This window comes from Triturus cristatus, chromosome 11, assembly GCF_964204655.1.
Source record: "Triturus cristatus chromosome 11, aTriCri1.1, whole genome shotgun sequence".
Lineage (NCBI taxonomy): Eukaryota > Metazoa > Chordata > Amphibia > Caudata > Salamandridae > Triturus > Triturus cristatus.
In genome coordinates this window covers 1,172,222,130-1,172,236,307 of record NC_140594.1, presented here as the reverse complement: position 1 = coordinate 1,172,236,307, position 14,178 = coordinate 1,172,222,130, and the positions used below count along the sequence as shown (strand labels likewise).

The window sequence follows — 14,178 nt, the reverse complement described above, 5'->3', positions numbered from 1 at the left end:
GCATCGGTGAAGGGTGCACGATGCTGTCTTTAAAAAATCTGCATGGGGACAATATTGGAAAAGCAAATAAAAATGAAACTGATGAGCATGGCGTTGGTGAAGCGGGCATGGTGCTGCTCTTAAAGAGCTGTGTGGGCTCCAGATAACGGCAGCTCCATGTTAGGAGCAAAACATGTATATTAAACAAGATGTGTGGTGTTGGTGAAGTGGACGCGGCACTGGTTTAAAAAAAGTTAAATAAAAGCCTCGTAGGTAAGCGATCGGAAAGGCAAAAAAGTAAATTAAGCCGATCGAAAGAATTCAGCAAGTCTTTAACAAAAGAGTGCTAACAATCTGAAAATGAAACCTACCGAGTATGTTTATATGTAACAGGGGCAGCCCTTATGGGAGGTTACAATAGTTTAAAGGGAGTGACTAAAAAGACTCGTGGTGCGACTAGAAAACTAATAAACCAATAAAATACCAACAATTTGAAGAGACACTAAAAGGAGGCAATAAAAGACATGGGTGGCGCGTAATGCCTATATCCTAACTACAGCAAGTCTCGAAGATACAGCGCAAGCGCTGCCTAGGCAAGACCTAAAAACATTTTATTTAAATAAGTTTAAGTCTGGACCGTCCCAGTTGTTTTGGGTACATTAATGCAAATGTTTCACTGTTGAGGATCCTGTGTCTAAGTTTAACATTAAATGTTTCTTCAGCAGGCCAGACTTCTTTGGATGGTTGAACTATATCTGGTCTTTTTTGCACCTTGAACATTTGTTTTGCAAAATCTCTTGAATTTGTGTATATAAGAACAATGGGCAACCCAGTCACCCTGAATAAAGAACAATAGTTTCTCAAGGGGAAAGTGTGAACCTCTACTTCCTTGGAAAAGATTTGTTTTAAACATCAACAGATTGTATTCAATTTTCTTGCTTAGAAATGCAACCAATTTGTTCAACAATAGAAAAAATAATTTCAAATTCATACTCCAGCAATTTAAAGTAAAAAGGTGATCCCAATTGGGCAAGGGCGCAGTGCAAGTGAAAAAAGTACGTTTAAAATGCGCTGGTGCTATACAGTCTATGTACATAAATAGTGACTGATTCAGGATGCAAAAGGGGTTGGTACACACTCTGACAGAGTGCTCCAGAATCAAATAAAACAGTAAACTATTATTGTCTCTTACATTTAATTTGATCCCAGAACATAACCCTTGTCCCTGTATCCGGGATATCAAGAGATCCCTTCATATCGAATCATCTTTCCAATTTACATCCCTTCCAGAAGGTGCCTTCAGACACTGGAGATGTCATTATGGAAATTCTCATTAATGCCTCTGATGACTGTCGATGAATATCCACAGAGCTTGGGTTCTGGGGTGGGCCTGGCTGTCAACGGAGAAAGCTGGAAAAAACGGGTCCATGAGCGAACATCGCATAAAAATATACATTGAAGAGGGGGCTGTAGGTTAGTGAAACCACCCCCCACAACATATTGTAATTGCATTTATGTAGTGCTTACTACCCCTGACGAGGCATCTAAGCACTTTCGGCGAGTAGCACGCTACTCTGGAGCCCAAAGAGAATTGGTGGTGAACTAGTATAAAGTGGTATGAAATTAATTTGCGCGGTGGGCATATGAGTTTGTTATTTGGATTGAAAAAGATAGTGGAGGGAAAAAAGAGGGAAGGGTTTGCATTTATATAGCGCTTGCTACCCCTGATTAGGTGTCAAAGCACTTTTCGACGGGTAGCACACTACTCTGGAACCCAAACATGATAAGTGGGGAATTAGTAAATGGAAATATGAAATTAATTTGAGAAGTGGACATGTGAGTCTGTTAGTTGGATTAAAAAGGACAGTGGAGGGATAGAGGAGGGAAGGGTCAAAGTGTTTTTTTAGCAGATCATAGCAGTAGGAGGAGGTTTAGGATGAGTAAAGGGGAGGTGGAGGGGGGGGGACTAGTCAGAGGGAAGGGTTTAGAAAGGCTTGTTTGTGAGATCTGAATAGTGAAAGAGGTATGAGATGATGAAAGGAGGGGTAGAAGAGGGAGGAGTCTAGAAAGGGTTATTTTGTGGTTCATAGTAGTAGAATGGGGTTTGGGTAGAGTCAGAGTGGAGGTAGAGGATATATTGAGAGGTATAGGGTGAGATAGTGCATTGGAGATGCTGAATTAGAAATAAAGTAATGTCTTTATATTTATAAGTACATGGAAAGTAAATATGTTATAAGGAAGGTAATATATGTAGATTTAAGTTGTATTTAATAAATGCAGACTTTCAAGTGTCACTGTACTTTACACAAATGTATTTGTTATACTTTTTTGTAATTCAATAGTGAAGTAATTGTAGATAGTTATTATAAACATTTACTTATTTATGCAATGACCTATATACATGTTCAACATAGAATAGTATAACCATATGTAATATGTACATTTAAGAAGAGCTAACGAGTATCTGGATATTTTTAAGCATAATTACTATATACGTTTATACAAAGGAATACTCATGTAGGCACACATCTATAGTCCATATAAATGCTTGTGTGCGTAGGGATATGCTGTACATTTATGTTTGAGTATGGTTGTGTGGGGAAGAACCAACTCTTGAGTAGTCTTCTGAAGATAAGGTAGTTCTCTGTGGATCTTATGTTGGGGGGTAAAGAGTTCCTTAGTTTGGCTGCTTGGACAGAGAAGGATGTGCCACCCATGGGTTGTTTACTTGTATGGTGGGATTTTGAGGCGAGGTGCCAATTAAGAGTGGAGGTTCCTTAGTTGAAAGTATTTGTTGATTTTATTCCTGATGAAGAACTGTCCTGTTCTTTGTATCTCTTTGTGGGTGATACAAAGCAGCTTGAACAAGGATTTTCTGGCAACCGGTAACTAATGCAGGGCCCTCAAAGCAGGGGAGATGTGGTATTGTGGTTTTATATGTAAGAGTATTCTGGCAGCTGAGTTCTGAATCCGTTGTAGTCATCGTTAAACATGATCCGTGGTAAAGGCTATTGGCGTAATAGAGTTCTGACAGAACAAACTAGGTAGTAGCCTAGATCTTGTGTGGAAATCCCAGTTGGGGGGTAAGATGCGTCGCAGAGTTTTTATAATAATGAAGCGTGATCTTGTTTATCCACTTGGGCATTCATTGATAGCTTGGAGTCCATGGAAATTCCAAGGTCTTTTACTTACTTAGATCATTTAGGTGGCGTTCCCAGATAGTCAAGCGAGTCTGTCATAATTTTTCCAATCGCCACATGTGAGTATTTGTTTTGGAAGCATTCAATTTGAGATCGCTCCAACAGATTCACTGATCCACGGCTCTGAGGCAACTGAACATTTTTAAGTTTCTTTGGGGCCTTCCAGTTTAAGGAGTATTTCTGTCTCATCTGCATAGTAATAGCATGTGAGGTGAAATCGATTTATCAGTGTCGGGAATGACTTCATGTAGATGTTGAAAAGCATGGGTGAGATGGAGCCTTGAGGGACCCTGCTTTTGTGAAGTACGGTTTGGACGAGAAAAGGGGAGTATGGATGACATTTGTTCTGTTTTTTTTTTTTTGTTTTTTTTTTTGAAAAACCTTTATTGACATTTCAATCAATGACACGTATGGGCCTACAACCCCCGGGGCCGGCCGCTAAGCAGTCAGAGTAACAGAAAACAATTTTATCACAGACAGCACCTCGGGGAGCAGAATCTCCACGCTAGTATACTCTCGGTCACTGAACAGTCCAAGGAGGAGACCAGGATACAAAAGGTTTACATTTTATAATAAGGGGGATGGAGGATCAGGTGCCGAACAGTTTCCCAGCAGCGAAAGATGGCAGGCAGAATAATAAACGTAAACAATAAACAGCAATCTATCTAATCAATGGCGCTGAAACAGGAAGTTCAGGATGTGAAGGAATATCACGGCCATTTGCGCCTGCAGTCCCCTGCCCTGAGACCCAGAAAACACCACGGAATTGCGGCACACAGGAAAAGGCAATGATTAACAACGAAGGAGTTCTACCATGCTGATCCCAGAAAAGAAAGACAAAGAAGAATAAGAGAAGAAAAAGGAGGCCATGGAAAAAAGAGGTTAAAGACTAACGAATCCCCTCCCCCAACCCCCCACCCTGCACCTCTGCAGATGAGTACGGCCCCCCCCCCAGCAGTGGGCCTGTCGCCCCGGAACCAGACCCGAAATATAGAAGAAACAGAGAAAAAGGAGTAGGAAAAGAAACCCCACCAGACGGGGGGGGTAGAGAGAGTATTAATAAACTGGAGGAGGGCCTTCAAAACATGCCTCCGGCTTCTCCCTCCCGCACCATATGCTTCCCCCCAAAGCAAACAATAAACAACACAAAATCGACCATGTCAGGGAAAAATGGGGAACATTACGCACCTATTACACTAACAGTGATGCCGTGAGAGCACGCAACCCCCGAGCCCGCCCGCCTAGTAGATGACCACCTCTGAAGGATCAGCCCTATCCTTGGCCACTCTTCGCAAATCTACCCATGCAGACCCATCGACCCAGTGCCATGTCCAATGTTACAAGGAAGAGGAGCGTCCCAAAAAGACCAGGAAGCGACACACACAGGTAGGGTGGAAGTCTCTGAATACCGACACAGTCAGCATTATGGAGGGTCGTCTTTCCCAGTGCTGCCCCAGGATCTGCACTGCACACAAGGTCCAGGAAGGCGGAATCAGCCAGAGCAGGCGACCGTTGCTTGAATAATGCCTGGGTCGCCGGAGGCTGCGCACGGGACAAGGCCACCACCCCCCACTCAGGTACAAAACCTCCGGAACAGACCAGACCCACAGCCAGCCGATCACACGTTAGTATACTCTCCGGAGTTTCCAGCTGGTCACTATTCACAGGGGCGGCCACGACACTGTCCTCCTGTGTGCAGTGTAGGAAGTCCCTGCGTACCTGGGGACAGGCAGGCCGCAACTGGTCCGACGCTAATGCCACACCATCAAGCTTACTCCCCAACACCCAAGCGCCGTGAACCAAGGTAGAATGAAGGGCACCGATAGCTTCGAGAAGGTCACCGTACCCCAGTACAGCTCCCGGCGCTCGCTCCGCTACGCTCCTCATAGTCGCACACTCCCAATCTTGCTGCGACCCAGTGTACAGGATGGTGGACTTCGTCCTATCAAGATGGCCGCCGGGTAGGTCCAACCCAGATTGGGACCGGGACCCAGGAACACGCGCCTCGAGTTCCTTGTCACTGGAACCACGGCACCGGGGGCAGGCAAAAATATGTATCCGGTGTGTGGTCACGGGCAACAGTCATCCCCACCACGGACCAGCGCCCGAGAAAATCCGGGAGCAGCCCGCAAGAATCGGGGCGAGTTACGGGCGGCGTCCGGGCAGCTCACCGGCGAAGGCTGAGGCAATCACCGGAGAATCTTGGAATTGCCACCTCGGGCATGCACTCGTTCCGCTCCGCTTAGTGGTAGGAACGACCACAGCGAAATGTAGGCTGATATTCGGACCGCTCCGGTAGTCCGACTCCACCCAGTCACCAAAGGCCGCTGTTGTTGAACTGCCGCCCGGCCATGCTGTCCACTCGAGGTCCCGGTTCCAGGGCTGCACAGGCCGCAAACTTCAAATGGACATTTCTCCGGCGGTACAGCAGCCAGAAACTTCGGAGTCACACGATCGGTTGCCGCTCTCATTCACCAACACGGGCATATAGCGCAGGCTAAGGATCTCATGCAGGATATCTGTGCGGGATGCGGAGGTCCACGGAGCCGGGAGCCTACGCTGCCGTCCCGGTCGCCATCTTGGCTCCTCCCCCACATTTGTTCTGTTTTGAAGGTAGGATGTGATCCAGTTGAGAGCGGACCCCTCTATGCCGACTTCGTAGAGAATTTGTATTGGAGTGCCATAGTCATCCATACCAAAGGCAGCCGAGCGTTCCAAGAGGAGTAGGGCAGCCACCCTGTTGCGGTCTTCTGTGTTCTTCAGATCATCCCAGATGGCAAGGAGGGCAGATTCTGTCCCTCTTCCTGGACGGAATCCTGTTTGGAAGTCAAAGTATGGCATTCTCGTCACTGAATTGTGACATCTGGGCGTATGCTGCTCTTTCTATCAGTTTGCCCAGGAAAGGTCAATTTGCAATTGGTCTGTAGTTTCGTGGGTCCAGGTTTGTTTTCTTTAGTAATGAGAGTATATGTGCTTTTTTAGATTTTTTTAATCTTCCGGAAATATTCCTGTGGTTAAGGAATTGTTGATGATTCTTCTTAATGGTGTGGCAGCAGAGGTATTAGAATAATTTTCTTGAAGGTTTGTGGTAGACATGGGTCAGAAGGGCTGCCGGCAGGGCTGCTTGCTTTGAGCACGACCATAAATTAATTGTGTGATATCTGCTGGAAGTTATCCAGAGGCTGGGTTAGCCTACTCTTGGAATTTTGTTTTTTTCTGGAATAGGTTCCGTGCTGGTGGTTTTTCTTTATTTTAAATAGGAGTCCAACATGTCTGCTTTGGTAATGTGTGATTTGCCATTTTGTTTGGGAATTCTTGAGTAAAGGGAGGAGTTCCTTGTAGGCAATTTGGTTTACGAAATTCTGTGAGAATTTTGTAGAATTATTTATTCACACATTAAGCATTTTGAATTCTGTCTGAATAGTATTTTTCTTAGCTAATTTGAAGGCAGACTTGTATAATCTGTTAATTTTCTGTAGGCGAAGTTTGTCTTGAATGGTGTTTGTTTTAAGCCGGGTGCATTGCAGCTTTCTAATTTGCTCTTATCTCTTAGCTCTATTTCTCCTCCATGGTGCCAGTTTTCTTTTGTTCCGTTTTGTTGTTGTTGGTGGTATTAGGATAGCAAAAGCTTTCTGTGGGCCACTCATAGTTTTTTAATGGATTTTATTGTGTCTAGATCTGTACTGGATGCTGGCTGTGCTTCGAAGTGGTCAAAAATGTTCCACGGTCGATGGTTGGATGCATGTAAGGTGGTTTTAGTTGCGCTGCTTTGTGTTTTATGTTGGAAAGTAAGCAAATGGTGGTCTGACCAGGTCATTGGAGTAATTGAAGGGGAACTACTTCTCTATTTGCAAAAATGACACCCTGCCAAAGGGTTCGACTTTGCCAGAGTCCTCCCCACTTGAGGACATGCTCTTAGACGGACACCTTCCCGAGAGGAGTATCTCCCTTACATACAAAAAATTAATACACCACACCCCAGACCCCCTGTTGACACTGCGGGAGAAATGGGGTAGGGACGGACTTGAACGCCAATTACTACATATGGGGAGGAGTGCAGACGGTAGGTGCAGGAGAAAATGTGGCCAAGAGGGGACTTTTCTCCACACGATTTGGGAATGTCCACTGATCCAAACTTATTGGGTGAAAATACATGACTGCATGAAGGAGATTTGGGGGGTGCAGCTGCGGCCTGAGGCTAAAAGATGTCTTCTAAATATTTGGGAGCCCACAGACTTAAACACAAGGGGTAGGACCTGGGTGACGCTGGGGCAGATGGTTGCAAAACGGAATATTGCCAGGCATTGGGGAGCGACAGAGCCACCAAGGATCAATGCCTGGAAACATGGACTGGTGTATGGGAAGGGAAAAAACGGTGTACGTGGCCCGCGGATGTCCTCGAATGGATACAGATATGGCTAAATGGAATGTATACCATGGGAACATATGTGAGCCCCCACTGGCCCCCTCCCTAGACTAACAAGTACATTTTTTGCAGTCCCAGAATTGAGACAGCAAAATAGTGTTAATACGCTGTTACACAACTGCTATAACTTGTGACCAACACTGTACCCTGCACGAAGACTATGTATGCCTGTATGCCACTGTCTTTTGTTACTTGGTTAATAAAAAAAAAAAAGATTTAAAAAAACAAACAAAAAATGACACCCTGAAGGAATATGCAAAATAGACCTGGTGTGGGCCAAGACCTCATTTCTCCGCTTAGCATCCGTAGAAAGGGAGGCCCACTGAATTATTGAAACCCACTGTCCGGGCTCACCAGATTTTAAAAACCTCTTACTCTATTGAGCCCTATTTCACTATAGTCAACAAGCCTCAACACTGCTTTCTTTTGACGAGAATGAGGTTAAACCTCTTGCATTTTTTTGTTAGCTGAACCTTTGGGCTGGAGTAAGATAGAAGATCGGGGACCATGCTCTTGCGATAATTACTCGAGGCAAGATAATTTGCATTTTGTCATGTTCTGCGACTGCTATCTGCAGATTCGCAAGCGCTTTATTTTTCTGATCTTGAAGGACAAAGGCTTCATGCAGGTCAGGCCGGCCTTAACCTATCTGCAGATGTTGAATAGCCCCTGGGAAATTTGATAGCGCTAGATTTTTAGCTGCTGCAGAGAGCAAGGAAAAGAACGAAATGTGTTGGCCTATGGGTTCCGACTTTTTATTACCATAAAATTTGGTAATGAGTCTTTTTATACTATATGTATTCTATAATATTAATTAGCTCTGGCACTTCATTTTTAATGTATAATTGATTCCTTTTTTAATATGTATTTTATAGATGTATTTTACTTATGATGGATTTCTGTAATATTTGGTTTTATGTGATGGGTATTTTAACATGCTCTTATGGTTTTGAATAACCGATTAAAGTGATTTTGACTGACATCTAGGAGGCGTCCAGCATTGTGTGGGTCTGTGGAGGGTCCGATGTAGGTTCATGTGTCTAGGCCAGTGATGATTGTATTTGGATGGGGCATATTTGGTTGGTCACCAAGAATGCATAGGTTGGATTGTAGTGTGATAAGGTTTGAAACTGTGTATAGAAGTGTGTCTGGGAATGTTGCATTGCTAGGTGGAGGTCTGTAAAGGAGCAGGAAGTTACAGGAGGAAGATGGTGTAGGGTTGCATCTGGCGAAGAGGGCCTCACAACCTTGTATGGCGACGTCGTCCGGTTTACTGATGTTTAATATTTGTTTGCATTCAACAACTAGACCACCTCCTCTGTTAATGCGATTTTGTGTGATCGGTTGATAGCCTGGAGGAACGGCTTCATGCAACACTGGAGCCATGTCCTCTCCCAACCATGATTCAGTTATGAAGAGTAAGTCAGGTTGTGTGTCATGAGAAGGTCGTAGATGTGAAGCTTGTTTTTAGAGAGTGATTGAGCATTTATTTGTCGGTAGTTTAGAGATTGTGTTTTGGTGATGGTGTGACTTTGTTTTCTAGGAGTGAGCAGTATTTTGTGAATTTGTAGCAGATGTCTCCTTAGTGCTGGTATTGGCTGTTTGACGATAGCAATAGTGTAGTTGCTATGTATCGTATTCTTTGTCCATTAGGCTAAGAAGGCATTTTGATGGGTCTGCATGTATAGGTGGTGGAGACGGTGGTTGAGAGGGAGTTAGTTTGCTATGTTTTTGTAGAGTAGCCTTGTTGTGCAGTAGACATTGAGACGCAAACTCGTGAAGAGTGGCATGTTACTTATTTTGTTTGCGTCTTTTTAGGGTTGAAGTTGTATGAGTTGGGGGTGGTGGTGTAGCTTGGATCATGTTGTAAGGTTCTACATTGTCCAATGGATAAGAAGTGATTTGAATGAGTTTTTGTGTTGGATATTTGTTAGGTGTGGGGGGAAGAGAATGCTTGGCAGTAAAGATGGTTTTGGTTGTGTATTATTGAGGACGGTGGGAGTGGGTGTTTTATCTAGTTTGTGACGGAACGTTTTATGATGTGGTGTGTGTGATTTTGTTGTGCTGATGTCTGTTAAGTTTTGTTTCAGAGGAGCAGTGAGAGGAGTTAATGATGCATTTGTTTTCTGAGAAGCATTTGTAGGTAAAGTATCGGCAAATGGAAGCTGCAAGTTAAAGGGGGTGGTGATGTCTTTTGGAAAAGAGTGAATGTGGTGTGAGAGGGGATGAACAAGAGTTAAGAGTTTGTGTTTGATTTGATTACTAAAAGATGTGTGGTGCAGTGGAGTGTAAGGGTGGTGTAATTGTGTTTTGTGGTAGAAAGAAGAGGAGGGTGTAGGTGGATGAAAATATGGAAGGCCGAGTATAGATTTGTTGTGTCTGGATGGGATATAGTTATGTATTGGGTGGATTTGGGTTGTGTTGGTGAACAGTGGATTGGTTAGTGGTATAGGATAGAGTGGTGGTTTGTGTGAGTGAAGGTGCCATTGTGTAGTAGCTTGGGTAGAAGGGTGTATAGATGTGGTTTGTGAGGTTTTGTAATGGGTGTTGAGACATTGAAATGTCCTTGTTAAGCCTGAATTCACAGGTCCTGTTGATGTAGAAGCTGACAGCTCTCTTGGGTTCAAGAGGGTGAAGTTTCTCATTCTCCTTCACTGGATGTGGAGGGGGATTGAATGTTGGAATGGTAGAGGGTTGATTAGGTGGAGCAAGGTAGCCACCTTTGGCAGGAAGGCAGCCCTGGTTCTCAATGCCAGCTTGTTTGGGAAGAAAAAAAAGAAATGGAGGTTTCAGAGAAGGTCTGTAACTTACTAACACGTCGGATGTAATAGCAATCAAAAAGCCCATAATAAAAGTCAATAGTCTGTTTTTGTTATATATATATATATACACTTTATTAGTTTTTTACATTATACAGTTAAAACAAATGCTCTACACATTTTACACAACTGTGCAACGGCTCAAAGGGGGAACACATTAGAAATATTAGAAGAAGGTTGAGGTGCTGTCGGGGCATAACAAATGGAGTAGGGTGAAACTGGTTAGGGAGCCCCTTTAAAAATCTGAGAACAAAGAGGGACAGCTGATCGGACAAACATTGAAAGGTCGATCAAACGGATAAATAACCTTTTAACAGTGGCCAGCACACAGCCCTGTCGGGCCAGCAAGAGGGTGGTTAGTAGAATATCAGATAAGCGAGCCTGAAGGGATCTATGAAGTTATCCAAACACTGTATGATATTTTTGTTCCATCTGCCTGAACAGACCATTTTGGTGGAATGTATTTGTGAGCATAATGTTCACCACTTCAGGGGTAAGGGAAAAATAACTCTGGTTGCCCCGTTCAATTTCTAAGCATGCAGGTGTAGGCTCTGAAGGCTAGAGTGTAGACCCAGCCCATGTGACTGTAAGAGGGGGGAGATGGAGCGGAGGGCACAAGGAGAGGTGAAGGAGTCTGCATGCCACACCCTTTGTGCTCAGTTAGGGGCAATTAGGGTCACTTGGGCTTGGTTGAGTTTAGTCTTCTTCAAAACATGAGGAATCAAGGGTATGGGAGGAAATACGAAGTGAAGCAGAATGTTCCACCTCAAGCGAAATGTGTCACCCAGTGCTCCTTACATCGGATACTGGAGGGCACAGCATTTCGGGCAGTAAGCATTCTCATGCTATGTGAATTAGTAGAGCACAGCTAATTACCTGTGAGGGTATTCAGGTGCTGAGTAGAGCAGGCTTGAGGGAGGACGAGGAGATCATGCCTGTTTCGTCTGGAAGAGTCGGGTCTTGAGGTTCCTTCAGAAGTCCAGGAGGGGGGTTCTGAGGTGTTTTGGGTTGTTCCAGGTCTTTGCTGCGAGGTACGAGAGAGCTTCCTCTGCTTCTGGTCTTCTTGATGCGAGGAAGGTGTGGTCTTCCCCGGGAACACAGATCGAAGGTGTCGGATGGGTTGGTCGAAGTTGAAGCAGTGGTTGAGGTAAGCTGGGCCGGTGTTGTGGATAGCTTTGTTGTTGTGGGTGAGTAGATTGACCGCACATCTTTCCTGGACTATAAACAGTGGAGATTGTTGAGGTGTGGAGAGATGTGGGGTTTTTTGCGGGATGTTCAGGATGAGTCTCGCGGCGGCGATCTGGGTGGTTTGGAATCAGTGTAGGACATGCACAGAAATTCCGATGTGGAAAGAGTTTCAGTAATCAAGTCTACTTGTGAAAAGAGCCTTGGTGACCATTCGTCTGGTGTTCAGTGAGATCCAATTGAAAATCTTGTGCAGCATTCACAGGATATGGAAGTATGATTAGGCAACGGCGTATATCTGTCTGCTCATGTCCGCAATGAGGGCTGTCTATGTGCTGTGGCTGGTGTGAAAGCGTGATTCCGAGCGGTCTAGGAGTTGGCAGAGCTCTAGGTGGTCTGCAAGTTGGATAGTGATGGCTGTCTCAATGATTTAGCTGCAAAAAGGCAGGTGCGAGATGGGTCTGTAGCTGCTGATAATGTTTGGTTCCGCTGTTGGTTTCTTCAATAGGACGTTGACTTTTACATTTTTCCAGCAAGACAGGAAGTGGTGGTCATTAAGGCGTTGTTGATATCGGTGAGCGCGGGGTGTAGATGGTTCTTCCAAGGTTGTATATGAAGTGGGCACTAACAAATAGTAAACCTTCCCTCACGACCTCTTTTTTTTAAACAAACAAATTAATTGTACAAGGGAAAAGATCAGGTCTAAAATCATTGATGCTACACACAAAAAAAGGTTTTTTATAATAATTTTTGTTAATTTTAATTTTTGTTATTTGGTTATCAAGGGCACTAGCATGGGAGCATCTTGTGCTCCTAGTGTGGCCAACATCTACATGGGGGAGTGGGAGCTCAAGAATATTTTCAATGAGGCTGCTCCTTTTTTTGAAAGTGTCATCGGATGGAGACGCTTCATCGATGATATTTTCTTTATATGGACAGGTACTAATGACTCCTTGAATGACTTCATACTTTGGCTAAATGCGAGCGACCACAATCTTAGATTTACTGCTAATAGTAGTACATCCCAAGTGGAGTTCCTAGATATTCTTATCTCGGGATTAAACAATACTATTTCGGTGAGTCTGTTCAGGAAACCAACCGCGAAGAACACGATATTACATTACAAGAGTTTCCATCCCACAAGCCAGAGAGATGCCATTCCTTTTGGCGAATTCCTGCGTATCAGGCGCAATTGCACTGATATGCAGGACTTCCATAAACATGGAGATGCTCTACGGGCACGACTTCTGGCTAGAGGATATCCCAATAGACTCATAAGACATGCCTACAAGAGAGCCAAATATTATGATCGAGAGGCACTACTGGCAGGTTCTGCCCGTACGTCTAAGGACCAGTTGGTCTGTGTTATCAATCACTCACCTCTTAATCATAAGATCAGGAATGTTATTATGAAGAATTGGAAAATTCTGAACAGCGACGAAAATGAAACTCAGCTGGAACAACCTATAGTAGCTTACCGTAGAAATCGCAACTTACGCGATCTCTTGGTACATACCAGACCAGACCAACCGAACACAGCACGTCAACTAACAGTCACAGGTCTGCCCATGATTCTGGGCAACCACAGGTGTGGTTCTTGCCATGCCTGTGAGAGTGCCTTAGTCACTGACTGACTGTTTTGAGTATGAGGGCAAAACTGTGAAATTGAAAACCCTAACCAATTGTAGGAGTCACAACATAGTATATATGCTAGTCTGCCCATGTGGATTAGCATATATCGGCGAAACAGCACGTGAATTTCGGGTGAGATACAGCGAGCACAAATCAGCTGTAAGAAATAAGAAACTCACAGCTCCGCTAGTACAACACTGTATAGAGAAGGACCATCTTGAAAGTGATTTCAAATGGCTTATCATAGAAAAGATCTACAGCAAAAGAGGGGCATCTATGGAAACCATTCGTAAACAACGTGAAACTTTCTGGATGTATACTCTAAACAGCGTTAAAGGTCTAAATCAAGAGATACAGTGGTATGTGACCAAGACTTGGTGAGTTGCTAGTGATCTTAAGGAAATGAAATATATCCATCTCACGCTAATCAGCCTGGTGAGTGATTTGTGCTAGTATCATAAGGATGGTCAATATACTGTTGCAGTACTTAATTTCTTAAATATCAGAAATAATAGATAAACCTTGAGTACACAAATTTCATAGCATTAGTCTTGAGTCTAATTGGGTTGTTGTGTATATAAAGCAAACTCTTATTTTCATTCTTCACCCCCTTATTTCTGTATTGGCCAAGAGTGTTAAACTTCGCATAGATAAAAGCACGATGTGAGGCGACAGCCTCTATTTCCTAAGATATACTGACAAGGAAGCATACTATGAGAAAACAAGACAAACGAAATGCTCTCTGTCCCTTGACGGAGAACAATAAAGTTATACAAACTTTTTTTCAAAAAAATGTTTAGCCTCCAAATTGTCAATATAATGCCTTTGCACGATTTTTACCAAAATACCTATCATCGTTTAATCTAAACGAATAAAGTGATGTAGTTTTTAAACTTTGTCTTCGCCAATCGTGATCGTAGAACGGTTACCGATAAAG

General features: G+C 43.9%; 1 protein-coding gene across 3 annotated transcripts in view; it reads left to right on the top strand.

Moving 5' to 3' along the window:
• Window positions 1-14,178, top strand: part of IL1RAP (interleukin 1 receptor accessory protein) — a 388,648-nt gene that overhangs the window by 255,807 nt on the left and 118,663 nt on the right. The gene's annotated exons all lie outside the window — the stretch shown is intronic.